Below are 15,782 nucleotides of genomic sequence, written 5' to 3'. Positions count from 1 at the left end.
AATGCGAAGTTGCCATTGCCTAAACCCGGGATAGTCCACTCTAGAATGTAATAACTGTCTATAACTCATGAATATTCTACATCTCCTTACTATCCTACTCCTCTTACATTTAAAATAAATTAGAAAGAATAAGTTAGAATGCTCTTATTTTGAATGTATATTTTGCTTCATTGTTTAGTTAAGTGTTTTGTAACCTGTGTTTTGGAGCTTTTCTCCCCGGGCCTCCGCTGAAAATGGACATGCATCCAGTCGGATCCTCCCGGTCAACAAATGTAAAATAAATAAATAAAATAAATAAATAAATGAGGGTGTGGGGCTAGGAACTAAACATTCTATTTATGGGGTAAAATAAAACATTTCAAAGCTTTACTGGAAAGGCTCACCCAGACTCTAGTACAACTTGTTGTGAGGGAAAAGTTAGTTTGCTTCTTATTTGTTGTAGTTTGTACTACTTTACTGTCTTTTTCTATTTTGTATACAGTGATTTGTTTTCTTTATACTGTGTTTACTTGTATTCTGCTTTTAACTGCATATTAAAACTTGAAAAAAGACCACAGCTTGGTCTCTTATGAGTCAGACAGAAATTAGAACAGGTCAATGAAGGAGTCGCAAATAAGTTACAACAGGTCATTTAAGTTTAAGCATCTGTGAACTGACTGGGTGGTGCTAGTGAATGAAACTTCTATTTAAGCCATAAAGTAAAACATTTTAGAGATTTACTAAAATGGTGTATCCAGTGTCTGCTACAGGTTGATGTGAGGGAAAGGTTAGTTTGCATCTTATTTTTTTGTGTTTTGTATTACTTTATTGCCTTTTTCTATTGGGCATACTGGGATTTGTTTTCTTTACACTGTGTTTTACTTCCATTCTTCTTTTAAATGCATATTAACACTTGAATAGAGACACAGCTCTGTCTCCTGTGAGTCAGACATATTAGAAGAGGTCAATTAAGGAGTCACACATAGGTTAGAAAGTGCAGTTAAAGTTAATTATCTGTGAGCTGAAGGGGTGCAGCTTGGAACTAAACTTTAATTTTAAGGGGTAAAATAAAATGTTTCAGAGCTTTACTTGAAAGGCTCACCCAGTCTCTGCTGCAGTTTGTTGTGAAGGAAAGGTTAGTTTGCATCTTATTATTTGTATTTTGTATTACTTTATTGTCTTTTTCTATACTGTATACTGTGATTTGTTTTCTTTACACTGTTTTACTTGCATTCTGCTTTTTACTGCATATTAAAATTTGAAAAGAGTCTGCAGCGCTGTCTCTTGTGAGTCAGACAGAAATTAGAACAGGTCAATTAAGGAGTCACACATAAGTTACAAAGGGTCAGTTAAGGTTAATCATATGTTAACTGAGGGCGTGGAACTAGGAACTAAACATTCTATATTTAAGAGGTAAAATAAAACATTTCAGAGCTTTACTAGAAAGGCTCACCCAGACTCTGCTACCACTTGCTGTGAGGGGAAAGGTTAGTTTGCTTCTTATTTGTTATTTTGTTATTACTTTTATGCCTTTCCTTATTTTGTATTCTGTGGTTTGTTTTCTTTACACTGTGTTTTACTTGTATTCTGCTTTTAACTGCATATTAAAACTTGGAAAAAGACCACAGCTCTGTCTCTTGTGTGTCATACAGAAACTAGAACAGATGAAATAATAAGTCACACATATGTTAGAAAGAGCAGTTAAGGTTAATAATCTGTGAGCTGAGGGGATGGAGCTAACAACTAAACTTTCTCTTTAAGGGGAAAAATAAAATGTTTCACAGCTTTTCTGGAAAGGCTCATCCAGTCTCAGCTGCAGTTTAATGTGAGGGAAAGGTTATTCTGCTTCTTATTTAATGTATTTTGTATTACTGTATTGCGTTTTTCTATTTTGTATACTGTGATTTGTTTTCTTTACACTGTTTTCCTTCCATTCTGCTTTTAACTGCATATTAAAACTTGAAAAGAGACTGCAGCACTGTCTCTTGTGAGTCAAACAGAAATTGGAACAGGCCAATCAAGGAGTCATACATAAGTTACAACAGGTCAGTTAAGGTTAATCATCTGCGAGCTGAGGGAGTGGAGATAGGAACTAAAGTTTCTATTTAAGGGGTTAAATAAAATGTTTCAGAGCTTTATTGGAAAGGCTCACCCAGTCTTACCTCCAGTTTATTGTGAGGTAAAGCTTTTTCTGCTTCTTATTTGTTGTATTTTGTATTACTTTATTGCCATTTTCTATTATGTTTACTGTACTTAGTTTTTTTTACACTGTGTTTTACTTGTATTCTGCTTAAAAACTTCATATTAAAACTTAAAACATAAAAAGATAGTGAGTCAGACAGAAGTTAGAACAGGTCATTAAGGAGTCACATATAAGTTACAAAGGGTCAGTTAAGATTAATTATCTGTGAACTGAGTGGATGGAGCTAGTACCTAAACCTTCTAATTAAGGGGTAAAATAACATGGTTCAGAGCTTTACTGGAAAGGCTCACCCAGTCTCTGCTACTGTTTGTTTTGAATGAATGGTTAGTCTGATTCTTATTTGTTATAGTTTGTATTACTTTATTCCCTTTATCTATTTTGTATACTGTGGTTTGTTTTGTTTACACTATGTTTTACTTATTTTATGCTTTTACCTGCATATTAAAACTTGAAAGGTGACCACAGCTCTGTCTCTTGTGAGTCAGACAGCAATTAGAACAATCAATTAAGGAGTCATACATAAGATACAACAGGTCAGTTAAGTTTAATCATCTGTAAGCTCATTGGGTGTAGCTAGGAACTAAACCTTCTATTTAAGGGGTAAAATAAAATGTTTCTGAGCTTTACTGGAAAGTCTCACCCAGTCTCGGCTACAGTCTGTTGTGAGGATAAGGTTAGTTTGCTTCTTTTATGTTGTATTTCTTATTTATTCTCTTTTTTTTCTATTTTGTATTCTGTGATTTGTTTTCTTCACATTGTGTTTTATGCATTTAACTGCATATTAAAACTTGAAAAGAGACCACAGGTTTATCTCTTGTGAGTCAGACAGAAATTATTAGCAAGTCAATTATAACAAATCATCTGTTAACTGAGGTTGTGGAGCTTGGAACTAAACATTCCATTTATGGGGTGAAATAAAACATTTCAGAGCTTTACTGGAAAGGCTCAACCAGACTTTGTTGCAGCTTACTGTGAGGGAAGGGTTAGTGGTCTTCTTATTTTTTTGTAGTTTGTACTACTTTATTGTCTTTTTCTATTTTGTATACAGTGATTTGTTTTTTTTTTATACTGTGCTTTACTTGAATTCTGCTTTTAACTGCATATTAAAACTTGAAAAAAAGACCACAGCTCAGTCTATTGTGAGTCAGACAGAAATTAGAACAGGGCAAAGGAGTTGCACATAAGTTACAACAGGTCAGTCAAGGTTAATCATCTGTGAGCAGATGGGGTGGAGCTAGGAACTAAACCTTATATTTAAGGGGTAAAATAAAATGTTTCAGAGCTTTACTGGAAAGGCTCACCCAGTCTCGGCTACAGTTTGTTGTGAGGGTAAGGTTAGTTTGCTTCTTATTTGTTGTATTTTGTATTAATTTATTCTCTTTTTCTATTTCGTATACTGTGATTTGTTTTTTCACACTGTGTTTTACTTGTTTTATGCATTTAACTGCATATTAAAACTTGAAAAGAGACCACAGCTCTGTATCTTGTGAGTCAAGAGAAAAAATAGAACAGGTCAGTTAAGGAATCACACATAAGTTACACAGTGTCAGTTAAGGTTAATCATCTGTTAACTGAGGATGTGGTGCTAGGAACTTAACATTCTATTTACATGGTGAAATAAAACATTTTAGAGCTTTGCTGGAAAGGCTCACCCAGACTCTGCTACAGCTTGCTGTGAGCAAAAGGTTAGTTTGCTTCTTATTTGTCATAGTTTGTACTACTTTATTGTCTTTTTCTATTTTGTATACATTTATTTGTTTTCTTTATACTGTGTTTTACTTGTATTCTGCTTTTAACTGCATATTAAAACTTGAAAATAAAAACACAGCTTGGACTCTTGTGAGTCAGAAAGAAATTAGAACAGGTCAATGAAGGAGTCACACATAAGTTACAACAGGTCATTTAAGGTTACTCATCTGTGAACTGAGGGGTGGTGCTAGTGATGCAAACTACTATTTAAGGCATAAAGTAAAACGTTTCAGAGATTTACTAAAATGGCCTATCTAGTGTCTGCTACAGTTTGATGTCAGGGGAAAGGTTAGCTTGTATCTTATTTGTTGTGTTCTGTGCTACTTGTTTGCCTTTTTCTATTTTGTATATTAGGATTTGTTTTCTTTACACTGTGTTTACTTCCAGTCTGCTCCTAACTGCATATTACAACTTGACAGGAGACCACAGCATTGTCTCTTGTGAGTCAGACAGAAATTTAAATATGTCAGTTAAAGAGTCACACATAAGTTTCCAACAGGTCAGTTAAGATTAATTAACTGTGAACTGAAAGGGTGGAGCTAGGAACTAAACCTTCTATTTAAAGGGTAAATCAAAATGGTTCAGAGCTTTACTGGAAAGGTTCACCCAGTCTCTGCTAATATTTGTTTTGAGCAAAAGGTTAGTCTGCTTCTTATTTGTTGTATTTTGTATTACTTTATTGCATTTTTCTTTTTTGTATAATGTGTTTTGTTTTCTTTACAATGTATTTTACTTTTATTCTGCTTTTAACTGCATATTAAAACTTGAACTGAGACCACAGCTCTGTCTCTTGTGAGTCCTACAGAAATTAGAACAGGTCAATTAAGGAGTCACACATAAGTTACAGAGGGTCAGTGAAGGATAATCATCTGTGAACTGAGGTGTTGGAGCTAGGAACTAAACATTCTATTTAAGGGGTAAAATAAAACATTTCAGAGCTTTACTGGAAAGGCTCACCCAGACTCTGCTACAGTTTTCTCTGATGGAAAGGTTAGTTTGATTCTTATATTGTTGCCTTTTTGTATTTTGTATACAGTGATTTGCTTTCTTTACACTGTTTTACTTGTATTCTGCTTTTAACTGCATACTAAAACCTGAAAAGAGACCACAGCTCTGTCTCTTGTTTGTCAGACAGAAATTAGAACAGGTCAGTCAAGGAGTCACACATAAGTTACAGCAGGTCATTTAAGGTTAATCATCTGTGAACTGAGGGAGTGGAGCTAGTGACTCAAACTTCTATTTAAGGCATAAAGTAAAACATTTCAGAGATTTTACTGGAAAGGTGTATCCAGTGTCTGCTACAGTTTGACATGAGTGAAATGTTAGTTTGCATCTTATTTGTTGTGTTTTGTATTACTGTATTGCCTTTTTTATTTTGTATACTGGGATTTGTTTTATTTACACTGTGTTTTACTTCCATTCTGCTTTTAGCTGCATATTAACACTTGAAAAGAGACCACAGCTCTGTCTCCTGTGAGTCAGACAGAAATTAGAACAGGTCAATTAAGCAGTCACACATAATTTACAACAGGTCAGTTAAGGTTAATCATCTGTGAACTGAGATGGTGCAGCTAGGAACTAAAGCTTTTATTTAAGGGGTAAAATAAAAAAATCAGAGCTTTACTGGAAATGCTCACCCAGTCTCAGCTTCAGTTTGTTGTGAAGGAAAGGTTAGTTTGCTTCTTATTTGTTGCATTTTTTACTTTATTTCCTTTTTCTATTTTGTATTCCCTGGTTTATTTTATTTACACTGTGATTTACTTGTGTTCTTCTTTTAACTGCACATTAAAACTTGAAAAGAAGCCACAGCTCTTTCTCTTGTGAGTCAGACAGAAATTAGAACAGGTGAATTAAAGAGTCACACATAGGTTAGAAAGGGCAGTTAAGTTTAATTATCTATGAGCTGAGGGGGTGGAGTTAGGAAATAAACTTTCTATTCAAGGGGTAAAATAAAATGTTTCAGAGCTTTACTTGAAAGGCTCACCCAGTCTCTGCTACAGTTTGTTGTGAGGGTAAGGATAATTTGCATCTTATTTGTTGTATTTTGTATTACTTGATTGCCTTTTTCTATTTTGTATACTGTAATTTGTTTTCTTTACACTGTGTTTTACTTGTGTTCTGCTTTTAACTGCATATTAAAACTTAAAAAGAGACCACAGCTATGTCTCTCGTGAGTCAGACAGAAATTAGAACAGGTCGTTTAAGAAGTCACACATAAGTTTCAATAGGTCAGTTAAGGTTAATAAACTGTGAGATGAGGGGGTGGAGCCAGCAACTAAACTTTCTATTTAAGGGGAAAAATAAAATGTTTCAGAGCTTTTCTGGAAAGGCCCATCCAGTCTCGGCTACAGTTTAAAGTGAGGTAAAGGTTATTCTGCTTCTTATTTGTTGTATGTTATATTACTTTATTGACTTTTTTATTTTATACACTGTTTTTTTTACACTGAGTCAGACAGAAATTAGAAGAGGTCAATTAAGGAATCACACATAAGTTACAATAGGTCAGTTAAAGCTAATCATCTGTGAACCGAGGTGGTGGGGCTAGGATCTAAACCTCCTACTTAAGAGTAAAGTAAAACTTTTCAGAGCTTTACTGGAAAGCACACCCAGACTCTGCTAAAGTTTGCTGTGAGGGAAAGGTTAGTTTGATTGTTATTTGTTGTATTTGTCTCTACTTTATTGCCGTTTTCTATTTTGTATACTGTGTTTGACTTATATTCTGCTTTTAACCACATAGTAAAACTTGAAAAGAGACCACAGCACTGTCTCTTGTGAGTCAGACAGAAATTAGAACAGGTCAATTAAGGAGTTGCGCATAAGTTACAACAGGTTAGTGAAGGTTCATCTGTGAAGGGAGGGGGTGGAGCTAGTAACTAAACCTTCTATTTAATGGGTAAAAAAAATGTTTCAGAGCTTCACTTTAAAGGCTCACCCAGTCTCTGCTATAGTTTGTTGTGAGGGTAAGGTTAGTTTCTTCTTATTTGTTGTATTTTGTATTACTTTATTCCCTTTTTCTATTTTGTACACTGTGATTTGCTTTCTTTACACTGTGTGTTACTTGTTTTATGCTTTTAACTGCATATTAAAACTTGAAAAGAAACCACAGCTCTGTCTTCCGTGAGTCCAACAGAAATTAGAACAGGTCAATTAAGGAATCACACATAAGTTACAACAGGTCAGTTAAAGCTAATCATTTGTGAACTGAGGAGTGGAGCTAGGAACTAAACCTTCTATTTAAGGAGTAAAGTAAAACATGTCAGGGATTTCCTGAAAAGGCATACCCAGTCTCTGCTACAGTTTTTTGTGAGGGAAAGGTTAGTTTGCAGCTTATTTGTTGTATTTTGTATCACATTTTTGCCTTTTTATATTTTGTATAATGTGATTTGTTTTCTTTTCACTTTTTGTCTTGCATTCTGCTTTTAACTGCAGATTAAACCTTGAAAAGAGACCACAGATTTGTTACTTGTGAGTCAGACAAAAATTAGAACAGGTCAGTAAAGGAATCACAAAGAAGTCACAACAGGTCAGTTAAGATTAATCATCTGTGAGCTGAGGGAGTGGTGCTAGGAACTAAACCTTCTATTTAAGGGGGAAAATAAAATGTTTCAGAGCTTTACTGGAAAGGCTCACCCATTCTCGGCAACAGTTTGCTGTGAGGGAAAGGTTATTCTGCTTCTTATTTGTTGCATTTTGTATTACTTTATTGCCTTTTTCTATTTTGTATACTGTGATTTGTTTTCATTTCACTGTTTTTTGCATTCTGCTTTTAACTGCAGATCAAACCTTGAAAAGAGACCACAGATTTGTTTCTTGTGAGTCAGACAAAAAATAGAACAGGTCAATAAAGGAGTCACACAGAATTTACAACATGTCAGTTAAGATTAATCATCTGTGAGCTGAGGGGGTGGCGCTAGGAACTAAACCTTCTATTTAAGGGGTAAAATAAAATGTTTAAGAGCTTAACTGGAAAGGCTCACCCAGTATTGGCTACAGTTTGTTGTGAGGGAAAGGTTAGTCTGCTTTTTATTTGTTGTATTTTGTATTACTTTATCGCCTTTTTCTATTTTGTATGCTGTGTTTTGTTTTCTTTACAAAGTGTTTTACTTGTATCCTGCATTAAACTGCATATTAAAATGTGAAAAGAGACCACACCTCTGTCTCTTGTGAGTGAGACAGAAACTAAAACAGGTCAACTAAGGAGTCACACATTAGTTACAACAGGTCAGTTAAGGATCTGTGAAGTGAGGGGTGGAGCTAGGAACTAAACCTTCTGTTTAAGGGGTAAAATAAAACATTTTAGAGCTTTAATGGAAAGTCTCACCCAGTCTCTGCTACTGTTTGTTGTGAGGGTAAGGTTAGTTTGCTTCTTATTTGTTGTATTTTGTATTACTTTATTCACTTTTTCTATTTTGTATACAGTGATTTGTTTTTTTTTTTTTTACATGGTGTGTTCCTTGTATTCTGCTTTTAGCTGTATATTAAAGCTTGTAAAGAGACAACAGCTCTGTCTCTTGTAAGTCAGACAAAATTAGAATGGGTCACTTAAGGAGTCACGCATAAGTTACAACAGGTCAGTTAAGGTTAGTCATTTGTGAAATAAGAGGGTGGAACTAGGAACTAAAGCTTTTATTTAAGGGGTAAAATAAAAAAAATCAGAGCTTTACTGGAAAGGCTTGCCCAGTCTCTGCTTCAGTTTGTTGTGAGGGAAAGGTTAGTTTGCTTCTTATTTGTTTTAATTTTATTACTTTGTTGTCTTTTTTATTTTGTATACTGTGGTTTATTGTCTTTACACTGTGTTTTACTTGTATTCTGCTTTTAACTGCATATTAAACCTTGAAAAGAGACCACAGCTCTGTCTTTTGTAAGTCAGACAGAAATTGGAACAGGTCAGTTATGGAGTCACAAATAAGTTACAACAGGTCAGTTAAGATTAATTATCTGTGAGCTGAGGGGTGAAGCTAGGAAGTAAACCTTCTATTTAAAGCAAAAAATAACATGTTTCAGAGCTTTACTGGAAAGGCTCCCCCTTTCTTGGCTACAGTTTGTTGTACGGGAAGGGTTATTCTGCTTCTTATTTGTTGTATTTTTTATTACTTTATTGCCGTTTTCTATTTTGTATACTGTGATTTGTTTTCTTTTCACTGTTTTTTTGCATTCTGCTTTTAACTGCAGATTAAACCTTGAAGAGACCACAGATTTGTTTCTTGTGAGTCAGACAAAAATTAGAACAGGTCAATAAAGGAGTCACACAGAAGTTACAACATGTCAATTAAGATTAATCATCTGTGAGCTGAGGGGTGGTGCTAGGAACTAAACCTTCTATTTAAGAGGTAAAATAAAATCGTTTAGAGCTTTACTGGAAAGGCTCACCCAGTATAGGCTACAGTTTGTTGCGAGGGAAAGGTTAGTCTGCTTCTTATTTGCTGGATTTTGTATTATTTTATTGCCTTTTTCTATTTTGTATACTGTGTTTTGTTTTCTTTACAAAGTGTTTTACTTGTATTCTGCTTTTAACTGCATATTAAACTGTGAAAAAAGACCACAGCTCTGTCTCTTGTGAGTGAGACAGAAACTAAAAAAGGACTATTACGGAGTCACACATAAGTTACAACTGGTCAGTTAAGGATCTGTGAAGTGAGGGGTGGAGCTAGGAACTTAACTTTCTATTTAAGGGGTAAAATAAAACATTTCAGAGTTTTCATGGAAAGTCTTACCCAGTCTCTGCTACTGTTTGTTGTGAGGGTAAGGTTAGTTTGCTTCTTATTTGTTGTATTTTGTATTACTTCATTCACTTTTTCTATTTTGTATACTTTTTTTTTCTTTCTATAGTGTTTTACTTGTTTTATACTTTTACCTGAATATTAAAACTTGAAAAAAGACCACAGTTCTGTCTCTTGTGAGTTAGACAGAACTAAAACAGGCCAGATAAGGAGTCACACATAAATTACAACAGGTCAGTTAAGGTTAATCATCTGTGAAATGAGGGGGTGCAGCTAGAAACTAAATCTTTTATTATTTAAGTGGTAAAATAAAATGGTTAATAGCTTTACTGGAAAGACACACCCATTCTCTGCTACTGTTTATTTTGAGCAAAGGTTAGTCTGCTTCTTATTAGTTGTATTTTGTAGTTCTTTATTGCCTTTTTCTATTTTGTATACTATTTTTTGTTTTCTTTACAATTTATTTTACTTGTATTCTGCTTTTAATTGCATATTAAAACTTGAAATGAGACCACAGCTCTATCTTTTGTGAGTCAGATAGAAATTAGAACAGGTTAATTAAGGTCTCACACATAAGTTACAAAGGGTCAGTGAAGGGTTATCATCTGTGAACTGAGGTGGTGGAGGTAGGAATTAAAAATTCTATTTTAAGGGGTAAAATAAAACATTTCAGAGCTTTACTGGAAAACCACACCCAACCTCTGCTACAGTTTGCTCTGATGGAAAGGTTAGTTTGCTTCTTATTTGTTGTAGTTTATATTACTTTTATTACATTTTTCTATTTTGTATACAGTGATTTGTTTTTTTACATGGTGTGTTCCTTGTATTCTGCTTTTAGCTGTATATTAAAGCTTGTAAAAAGACAACACCTCTGTCTCTTGTAAGTCAGACAAAAATTAGAATGGGTCACTTAAGGAGTCACGCATAAGTTACAACAGGTCAGTTAAGGTTAGTCATTTGTGAAATAAGAGGGTGGAACTAGGAACTAAAGCTTTTATTGAAGGAGTAAAATAAAAAAAAAATCAAAGCTTTACTGGATAGGCTTGTCCAGTCTCTGCTTCAGTTTGTTGTGAGCGAAAGGTTAATTTGCTTCTTATTTGTTTTAATTTTATTACTTTGTTGTCTTTTTCTATTTTGTATACTGTGGTTTATTTTCTTTACACTGTGTTTTACTTGTATTCTACTTTTAACTGCATATTAAACCTTGAAAAGAGACCACAGCTCTGTCTTTTGTAAGTCAGACAGAAATTGGAACAGGTCAGTTATCGAGTCACAAATAAGTTACAACAGGTCAGTTAAGATTAATTTTCTGTGAGCTGAGGGGTGAAGCTAGGAACTAAACCTTCTATTTAAAGCAAAAAATAAAATGTTTCAGAGCTTTACTGGAAAGGTTCACGAATTCTTGGCTACAGTTTGTTGTGAGGGAAGGGTTATTCTGCTTCTTATTTGTTGTATTTTGTATTACTTTATTGCCTTTTTCTATTTTGAATACTGTGATTTGTTTTCTCTTCACTGTTTTTTTGCATTCTGCTTTTAACTGCAGATTAAACCTTGAAGAGACCACAGATTTGTTTCTTGTGAGTCAGACAAAAATTAGAACAGGTCAATAAAGGAGTCACACAGAATTTACAACATGTCAGTTAAGATTAATCATCTGTGAGCTGAGGGGTGGTGCTAGGAACTAAACCTTCTATTTAAGAGGTAAAATAAAATCTTTTAGAGCTTTACTGGAAAGGCTCACCCAGTATAGGCTACAGTTTGTTGTGAGGGAAACGTTAGTCTGCTTCTTATTTGCCTTATTTTGTATTACTTTATTGCCTTTTTCTATTTTGTATACTGTGTTTACTTTTCTTTACATTGTGTTTTATTTGTATTCTGCTTTTAACTGCATATTAAACTGTGAAAAAAGACCACAACTCTGTCTCTTGTGAGTGAGACAGAAACTAAAAAAGGACTATTAAGGAGTCACACATAAGTTACAACAGGTCAGTTAAGGATCTGTGAAGTGAGGGGTGAAGCTAGGAACTAAACCTTCTATTTAAGGGGTAAAATAAAACATTTCAGAGCTTTCATGGAAAGTCCCACCCATTCTCTGCTACTGTTTCTTGTGATGGTAAGGTTAATTTGCTTTTTATTTGTTGTATTTTGTATTACTTTATTCACTTTTTCTATTTTGTATACTGTGATATTTTTCTTTCCATAGTGTTTTACTTGTTTTATACTTTTACCTGAATATTAAAACTTGAAAAAAGACCACAGCTCTGTCTCTTGTGAGTTAGACAGAACTAAAACAGGCCAGATAAGGAATCACACATAAATTACAACAGGTCAGTTAAGGTTAATCATCTGTGAAATGAGGGGGTGGAGCTAGAAACTAAATATTTTATTTAAGGGGTAAAATAAAATGGTTAAGAGCTTTACTGGAAAGGCACACCCAGTCTCTGCTACTGTTTATTTTGAGCAAAGGTTAGTCTGCTTCTTATTTGTTGTATTTTGTAGTTCTTTATTGCCTTTTTCTATTTTGTGTACTGTTTTTTGTTTTCTTTACAATTTATTTTATTGTATTCTCCTTTTAATTGCATATTAAAACTTGAAATGAGACCACAGCTCTATCTTTTGTGAGTCAGATAGAAATTAGAACAGGTTAATTAAGGTCTCACACATAAGTTACAAAGGGTCAGTGAAGGGTTATCATCTGTGAACTGAGGTGGTGGAGGTAGGAATTAAAAATTCTATTTTAAGGGGTAAAATAAAACATTTCAGAGCTTTACTGGAAAACCACACCCAACCTCTGCTACAGTTTGCTCTGATGGAAATATTAGTTTGCTTCTTATTTGTTGTAGTTTATATTACTTTTATTACCTTTTTCTATTTTGTATACAGCAATTTTTTTTACACTGTGTGTTCCTTGTATTCTGCTTTTAACTGTATATTAAACCTTGAAAAGAGACCACAGCTCTGTCTCTTGTGAGTCAGACAGAAATTAGAACAGGTCAATTATGGAGTCACAAATAAGTTACAATAGGTCAGTTAAGATTAATTATCTGTGAGCTGAGGGTTGACGCTAGGAACTAAACCTTCTATTTAAACAAAAAATAAAATGTTTCAGAGCTTTACTGGAAAGGCTCACCCATTCTCGGTTACAGTTTGTTGTGAGGGAAGGGTTATTCTGCTTCTAATTTGTTGTATTTTGTATTACTTTATTGCCTTTTTCTATTTTGTATACTGTGATTTGTTTTCTTTTCACTGTTTTTTTTTCATTCTGCTTTTAACTGCAGATTAAACCTTGAAGAGACCACAGATTTGTTTCTTGTGAGTCAGACAAAAATTAGAACAGGTCAATAAAGGAGTCACACAGAAGTTACAGCATGTCAGTTAAGATTAATCATCTGTGAGCTGAGGGGTGGTGCTAGGAACTAAACCTTCTATTTAAGAGGTAAAATAAAATCGTTTAGAGCTTTACTGGAAAGGCTCACCCAGTATTGGCTACTATTTGTTGTGAGGGAAAGGTTAGTCTGCTTTTTATTTGTTGTATTTTGTATTACTTTATGGCCTTTTTCTATTTTGTATACTGTGTTTTGTTTTTTTACAAAGTGTTTTACTTGTATCCTGCATTAAACTGCATATTAAATGTGAAAAGAGACCACACCTCTGTCTCTTGTGAGTGAGACAGAAACTAAAACAGGTCAACTAAGGAGTCACACATTAGTTACAACAGGTCAGTTAAGGATATGTGAAGTGAGGGGTGGAGCTAGGAACTAAACCTTGTATTTAAGGGTAAAATAAAACACTTTAGAGCTTTAATGGAAAGTCTCACCCAGTCTCTGTTACTGTTTTTTGTGAGGGTAAGGTTAGTTTGCTTGTTATTTGTTGTATTTTCTATTACTTTATTCACTTTTTCTATTTTGTATACTGTGATATTTTTTCTTTCCATAGTGTTTTACTTGTTTTATACTTTTACCTGAATATTAAAACTTGAAAAAAGACCACAGCTCTGACTCTTGTGAGTTAGACAGAACTAAAACAGGCCAGATAAGGAGTCACACATAAACTACAACAGGTCAGTTAAGGTTAATCATCTGTGAAATGAGGGGGTGGAGCTAGAAAATAAATCTTTTATTTAAGGGGTAAAATAAAATGGTTAAGAGCTTTACTGGAAAGGCACACCCAGTTTCTGCTACTGTTTAATTTGAGCAAAGGTTAGTCTGCTTCTTATTTGTTGTATTTTGTAGTTCTTTATTGCCTTTTTCTATTTTGTATACTGTTTTTTTTTATTTACAATTTATTTTACTTGTATTCTGCTTTTAATTGCATATTAAAACTTGAAATGAGACCACAGCTCTATCTTTTGTGAGTCAGATAGAAATTAGAACAGGTTAATTATGGTCTCACACATAAGTTACAAAGGGTCAGTGAAGGGTTATCGTAACTGAGGTGGTGGAGGTAAGAATAATTTGTTGTATTTTGTATTACTTTATTGCTTTTTTTATTTTGTGTACTGTGATTTGTTTTCTTTACACTGTTTTACTTGCATTGTGCTTTTAACTGCATATTAAACCTTGAAAAGAGACCACAGCTCTGTCTTTTGTGAGTCATACAGAAATAAGAACAGGTCAATTATGGAGTCACAAATAAGTTACAATAGGTCAGTTAAGATTAATTATCTGTGAGCTGAGGGTTGAAGTTAGGAACTAAACCTTCTATTTAAAGCAAAAAATAAAATGTTTCAGAGCTTTACAGGAAAGGCTCACCCATTCTCGGCTACAGTTTGTTGTGAGGGAAGGGTTATTCTGCTTCTTATTTGTTGTATTTTGTATTACTTTATTGCCTTTTTTATTTTGTATACTGTGACTTGTTTTCTTTTCACTGTTTTTTTTTTTTTTTGCATTCTGCTTTTAACTGCAAATTAAACCTTGAAGAGACCACAGATTTGTTTCTTGTGAGTCAGACAAAAATTAGAACAGGTCAATAAAGGAGTCACACAGAATTTACAACATGTCAGTTAAGATTAATCATCTGTGAGCTGAGGGGTGGTGCTAGGAACTAAACCTTCTATTTAAGAGGTAAAATAAAATCTTTTAGAGCTTTACTGGAAAGGCTCACCCACTATTGGCTACAGTTTGTTGTGAGGGAAAGGTTAGTCTGCTTCTTATTTGCTGTATTTTGTATTACTTTATTGCCTTTTTCTATTTTGTATACTGTGTTTTGTTTTCTTTACATTGTGTTTTATTTGTATTCTGCTTTTAACTGCATATTAAACTGTGAAAAAAGACCACAGCTCTGTCTCTTGTGAGTGAGTCAGAAACTAAAAAAGGACTATTAAGGAGTCACACATAATTTACAACGGGTCAGTTAAGGATCTGTGAAGTGAAGGGTGGAGCTAGGAACTTAACCTTCTATTTAAGGGGTAAAATAAAACATTTCAGAGCGTTCATAGAAAGTCTCACCCAGTCTCTGCTACTGTTTGTTGTAAGGGTAAGGTTAGTTTGCTTCTTATTTGTTGTATTTTGTATTACTTTATTCACTTTTTCTATTTTGTATACTGTGATTTTTTTTTTCTTTCCATAGTGTTTTACTTGTTTTATACTTTTACCTGAATATTAAAACTTGAAAAAAGACCACAGCTCTGTCTGTTGTGAGTTAGACAGAACTAAAACAGGCCAGATAAGGAGTCACACATAAATTACAACAGGTCAGTTAAGGTTAATCATCTCTGAAATGAGGGGGTGGAGCTAGAAAATAAATCTTTTATTTAAGGGGTAAAATAAAATGGTTAAGAGCTTTACTGGGAAGGCACACCCTGTTTCTGCTACTGTTTAATTTGAGCAAAGGTTAGTCTGCTTCTTATTTGTTGTATTTTGTAGTTCTTTATTGCCTTTTTCTATTTTATATACTGTTTTTTTTGTTTTCTTTACAATTTATTTTACTTGTGTTCTGCTTTTAATTGCATATTAAAACTTGAAATGAGACCACAGCTCTATCTTTTGTGAGTCAGATAGAAATTAGAACAGGTTAATTAAGGTCTCACACATAAATTACAAAGGGTCAGTGAAGGGTTATCGTAACTGAGGTGGTGGAGGTAGGAATTAAAAATTCTATTTTAAGGGGTAAAATAAAACATTTCATAGCTT

This window comes from Protopterus annectens, chromosome 3.part1 (genome assembly GCF_019279795.1).
Source record: "Protopterus annectens isolate FY-2018-M chromosome 3.part1, PAN1.0, whole genome shotgun sequence".
Lineage (NCBI taxonomy): Eukaryota > Metazoa > Chordata > Ceratodontiformes > Protopteridae > Protopterus > Protopterus annectens.
This window is presented reverse-complemented; position numbering follows the sequence as displayed.